This window comes from Anomalospiza imberbis, chromosome 3 (genome assembly GCF_031753505.1).
Source record: "Anomalospiza imberbis isolate Cuckoo-Finch-1a 21T00152 chromosome 3, ASM3175350v1, whole genome shotgun sequence".
Lineage (NCBI taxonomy): Eukaryota > Metazoa > Chordata > Aves > Passeriformes > Viduidae > Anomalospiza > Anomalospiza imberbis.
The window spans coordinates 96,168,988-96,175,092 of record NC_089683.1 but is presented as its reverse complement, the minus strand read 5'-3'; the positions used below and the strand labels follow the sequence as shown (position 1 = coordinate 96,175,092).

The following is a 6,105-nucleotide window of genomic DNA, read 5'->3' as shown; positions in this document are numbered from 1 at the left end:
AGGAGCAGAGCATACTAAGAGCTTTGCTGCGCACCCCACCGTCCTTGATTGCTTTACTGTTCTCAGTGCAGATTTATTAAATTTTGAATTAACATGTGTTAAGGAGGTTGATTTTGTTTGCTCTGCCACATAACTTACTTTCCTAAACACTTAGTAATAGCAGCAGTTAATCTATTGACCAATGGCTTAAGCAGCAGGTGGCTTTAAGACCAATGGGCCAGTCCTGACAAGGCCCACAGAAATTCCTAAGGCCTCTTTGTTACCTGGGCTGGAATAGAGAAACTACTTGTTTGGAAAATGTTTCTCCTCCCACAAAACATCTTCAGTATTAAGGGTCTTTTGTTAGCAGAAGGCTGAAGAGGGGGATTATGAAGGATAGTCTGTCACACAAATTGTTTCTTCTTAGACATATAATGCAACCTGCATTAAAAGTTTACAAACTAATCTAATGAAATTATCATTCAAATGAAGCACGTTTCCGAACATTAAATTGACGCCCCGACCTGCCGTGCAATTTCCTCACTGGAAATCTCAAGATTGCTGCTGCTATTTTTTCTAGAAAGATTTTTTTCTAAAAAGCCCTCAGCACTGCTCTGTTTGAAACAGGAACCCAGATAATCTGCAAGGGCTCATTTTCTTAGGAAACCCAGGCAGTAAAACATTAACAATTAAATTAGTTCCCATGTCTTAAGGAATCCGGAGTTAACTGTGTGTCATCTGGGTCATTATAGCCTCTCCCTGCTGTGGCATGCAAATCCACATCAGGAAAGGTGTTAGGTTTTTTTTTTTTTTTTCAAATTTATTATTAAATTATTTAGTCAAAGCAGCAGCTGCAGCAACTGCAGCTTGCAGTTCTGTACCCTTTCAGACTATGTTGACTTAGCCGAAGGCAGTATTCAGCTGTGACTTTCTTTAAGGAGAATTTTACAGTGTGTGGTAGGAGTAATCTCTCTCCAAAAAGTGCCCTTGCATGCACAGAAAGGACAGTGGCAGCTCCACTGTGGGAAAGAAATGGTGCTTAGGGGAGTAAATGGAGCCTGTGGGGTAGCTTTTATTTTGCCTGCCAAGCTTTCTGTGTTGTCCTGTTACAAGTTAGGAAAAATATAACTCCATGTGGTCTGAATGTGCACATGGTATGTGTACATGCACAAGATGTATAGACATACCTGTATTTGAATACACACACAGACACACACACATATATATATACACTCTGACTCCTGAACTACAAATACAATCCACTATTCTCTGTATCATAAAAAACAGTTGCAAACAGCTGCCCTGCAGCACATAAAAAATAGGAATAAGAGAAGCCAAGTTACAAAATATTCTGTAGCCCGATTTCCATTTGCTGAGGTTTCTTCATCACTTGAATTGTGTGTCTGTATGTTATGTACAAATGTCCATATACCTAAGTTTTTAATATATATATATATATATATATATATATATATAAGTATATATATATATATATATATATATATATATATGCACTTATATGTAACTTCTATTTAAGACCTTTATATTTTGGGATCTTGATCTCATCTGACGATGAGATCCAGTAGCACCACTAGGTGCTACTGTAATACAACTAATTAATATTATTTTTACTGCTAATAATAACAGCAGTGTTTACTTTTAGCATGTTCTCACTCTTGACCACATATGCTTCTATATTCTCTAATTTTCTCATTCTTTGCAGCACAAATGCTAAGAGGTATCCTAATTAACTGCTCAACATTGACTTTCATTTAGTTTTTCTCTCAAACTTATTTATTAGGCTTTGGTTATCAGTGGGAGAGTTTCTAGCACTGAGGCTGCCAGGATTTACTCTAAGCCTCTTAGTCTGATGTTTCCATGGCCCTGTCTCTCTCTGTAGAGAAGCTAAGAAAACCATACATACAGATTTGGCCCCCTTTATTTCAAGTCATCTAGAGCAGATGTGAGTTTCTTTTTCTTCAAGGTGGGGAGGGGGAGGGGGGAGGTGGGGGATGGAAAGAAAGGCACCTGGTTATTACATAAGCCAGGGAAAATGCTGATTTTTGGCCAGAGCTTGTGGAGCACTACTGAAGATTTTTTTTTTTGTTTGTCTGAGACTGCATAACTGGATTCCAACATATTTTCAGGGCATTTCTCTGAAGCAGTGAATTCCCATGAGTAACAACAGAACACCTTTGTCTGATTTCCACACCAAAGGCTTCCCCAGAGACCTACAGCCAAAGCAAGCTGGAAAATTTAGGAAGGCATTCCCTCTGTGGCTGTCCCCCAGGTCCCCAGTGCTCCTCCAACCTCTGATCTGTGTAGGACACCCTCTTCAGTCCTGCATCTGCAAGAAAGGGGCTGTTCCCTGTCTCCCTCCCTGCTACCCCATCAAGTACTCAAAGCTCTTTTTTCTCTTTATTGGTTTGCTTCTTCCTCTTTTTCTCCCTTTCCTTTTCTCTTGCTGCTGCCTGTCTTCTTTCTTCCCTTCTTTCCCTTTTCTCTCTCTCTGTTTTTTAAAAAAAATTCTAAGAGGTGAGGTTTCCCCTCGCTAACTCAACACCTAATTAGAGCAGTGAAAATTACCTGCATTCACTCTGGCTTTAGTCCTGGCAAGAGTGTTAGAGAATTGGCCCACTTTTCAAGGTGCCAAATTGAGGGCTGAATCCAGGTGTGGTCAGAGGCAAGGGGATTATTTTCCTCCCATGGGGTGCAAACAAAGGCCTGTGCTAGGGATAGATGGGGTGGGGACAATGTTGCCCACAGGAGGGCTAAATGCTGCTGACATTTGAGCCCTCAGCACACTCAGCACCAGGCTGGGTCACAGCTTCCACAGCCTGAGGAGCTGTGTCACAGGATGGCAGCAAGGGAGGGCTCTGTGTTCCATGGCAAGGAGAGAAGGAAGGGTGGAGAATCCTAAAGGTATGGCAAGTCCCAAGGAGAAGTGGGTATTGATGAGTTTGGGATTCAAAACCACAGCATTTGTTGCAGGTTTTCCATACTCTCCAGCAGCATCCTAAGTCCTGTTGTGTTCCAAAGTCTTTACGTTATCCAGCTATCTAAGTACCAGTGAACAGCAGGGGAGTAAAACAGGTCATGCTTCATCTGATGGAATAAAGCTTGCTGGTTGACTGAAAAGTCAGAAGGTGCAGATCAGTGTGGATAACCTCACTTCTATTATGCTATCAAAAGCAGAAGATGTAGCTTTCCTCACTACTCTTGAAGAGTACAAGCATTGACTGAGGAAGCAGCGAAGTTAGAATCTCAGAGGATGTTTGCATGTTGCCAATTTTACTTCAGAAAAAAGAATCTCTTGTTTGAGTAGAGCTCTACCACATCCTGTAAATTGTTGCTGCCTGTGCACCACCGTCCTACATTCCCAGATCCACCATCCTACCTCCTGTGGATGCAGAGCATAGATCACAGAGTCCTTGAGGAATGCAAGGACCCCTGGGTCCTGGGAAACAGGGGTGGATCAGACCACCTGCAAATCAAATATCACAACTATAACCAGGAAGAAAATGAGGAAATATAACACCTGATACCATTTTGGTCTGATTTTTCATGAGCCCTGACAAGTGATATAATGTTTGACACCATGGCCTGGACTGAGGAGCTTCAGACCTTCCTAGATCCTTCAGGAAAGAAAATCAAACCATCTGTTTTTAATGTTAGAAGTGTGGAAACTTCAAACACAAATTGTATTTTTGCTGTTTTGCTTTCCACGATGTAATAAAACCAATTATTGAAGCTTCAGAAGGGACAGGCCTATGTGGAATGCCCCATTGCAGTTATTCTGTGGAGAACAGGGGGCAAACATTATTTCCACTGCTGTGTGTCTGTACCTTTTACTGTTATTTCTTTAGGGAGGGCTATATATGAAATAGTAACAATCAACCCTTTATTCTTCCCTCGAGACCCCTCAAATTTGGCTATGCTTTGCAGTTCATCTTTGCAATGAAGCCCTACCACCAGTATAGTTCTTTAAAAGGGTCTTCAGGAATTACAGCAACGTGGTATAGAAAGGTAAAGATGTCAAGTGAGTTATATTAGCAGAAAAAGAACTGCACAGTAGGTCAAGGTTTGGGCAACAGCAGGAAGATTTTTGTTAAGATAATGTTACTCCCAGTGGTAGTGACTTCCTTTGTAATCCATAGCTGCCCAGAGAGAATTGCCTCTATTCTCATGGAGTCACAGGGCCCTGCAGTAAGGTCCTATTGGGTCTCAATGCAATAGACACATCAATTACTTGCAGAAATAAACTTTTACTATATCAGCAGCATGAATGGGCTCTGGTATAATGCTTTGTAATGTTTCACATTTTCAGGTTGTTTTTTTAAGACAATTATCAGAGCCTCTTTTCAAAGCTAAATGGAGGTTTGTACAGTTGTGTTTTCCTTTAGGAAGGGTAAAGGGGCAGAAGTTTCTGAATTATATCCCAGCTAAACCAGCAGAGAAAAAGGGCTGGTCCAGCACAGGAGAATCTACAGACATTGTTTATGTCTCTGTTGCACACAAACTCAAGAGCACCTTGGGAGGATGTAAATTCAAACACAGGCTAGAAACAACCTTCAGGGAAGGCCAAGAGAAGGTTCAGGCTGGTGGTCCTGCTTAGCACAGGTCTATGGCACAAAGAACAGGCTCATGGCCTTCCACACATCCCATCTAAGAATGCAGCAAAAACCCCTGGTCATCAGGTCCCAAAGCCACTCACTGGAGGATTTGGATTTATAAGCAGCCTACCCTTAGGCTACTCTTCCCTGAGAGAAAGCTCATAGAGGCCAAGACGGGACATTTGCACACAAACCATAGGACATTCACTGGCCACAGAGTAGATGGCCAGAGCCAGGACAGGAAGCACAAATACTTTGAGTGTATCCTTTGGCTTAGCACACCAAGGTCAACATAGATGAAGCCATGTTGTGCCTGAGCTTGCAGTCAGCTTGCAGTTTAAAGTACCACAGACAGCCCTCAGAGGAGCACAAGTGTTTTGAACTGTCACTGCAGGACTATTTGCCTTTGGAAGTCAGATTTTAAAAGAAATCTGGGAATATACCAGTTCCTGTGCTTTAAGCATAGAAGATGCATTGCAGAGTACCCTATTGCTACATCAATACTTTTAAAATTACATTTCTTTCCTCATTTGAAAGAGCTTTTTCAACACTTCATGAAAAGCTCAGATTTCTGAATATTCTGATATATCTCCATGTTCCCTACACTGAAAATATACCCATATTCAGCATATTAAATTTATTCTTATTTCCATGCTATGAAAAGATAAGAAATCAGCAAAGAGGAATACTAACAACCACTTAGATCTTATGATATTTTTAAAATATCCTTTTTTTTTTCCACAGTTCTGGTGCATATGGACTCACTCTAAGCTATAACTGCCCTATAGCTCATAAAATGTGCACTACATCACATTTTAGATAGAAGTCAGCAGGAACAAAGCTACTGAAACGGATGAATAAACAAATTGTTGTTAAGGCTACATACATCAGCCTCTAAATAGCAGTGGAAAAATGTGCTGTGCTTCTGCAACTCCAATATCTGATTGTACAATGATCTGAACTGTTCATGCAAGTGTTCATTTCAGCCTGACCCTGTTTGGCACAGGTGGGAAGCACTATGTGTTGGAGTAGCAGGTAAAATGGCTGGTGGCTCTGGGACAGGGGAATCTCATCCAGCAGCAGGAACAGCATAGCTGTATGGCGATAAAAAGCCTCCTGCTTACTGGCAAGAAGGGTTACCTAGGGAAAACACATTCCTAGTCACCTCATCAGCATGAGGTAGATCACTCTGAAGGCAGAACCACAGGTCAAGTACAATCATATGCTGCCTTTACACCATTTTCTTGAGTCCAGGCAAGCCAACACACCAGGAGGTGAGCCCTCCCAGCACTCAGCATTCCCTGCTGCTCCTTCACCTTCTATCTTTGCTGGTGAGCGCACATGGCACATCCCACAGATGCACTACAACACAAATGGGAGCCCACACTTGGGCTCCTCAACATACACGGGTCTGTGGTCTGCAGGTTCCTGTGCCTGTGGTTAGTGGGGACTGGAAAGTTTGGAAATAGAACTGATTCTATTCCTCTGGAGAAGTTTTTAGGTGCCCAGTCTT

General features: G+C 41.9%; 1 long non-coding RNA gene across 1 annotated transcript; it reads left to right on the top strand.

The window, feature by feature from the left end:
- The first annotated feature begins 2,487 nt into the window (after positions 1-2,487).
- LOC137471491 (uncharacterized) lies at positions 2,488-4,258 on the top strand. The gene is made up of 2 exons (XR_010997655.1): positions 2,488-2,901; positions 3,035-4,258. It is a non-coding gene; the product is annotated as an uncharacterized lncRNA (long non-coding RNA).
- Positions 4,259-6,105: the final 1,847 nt, after the last annotated feature.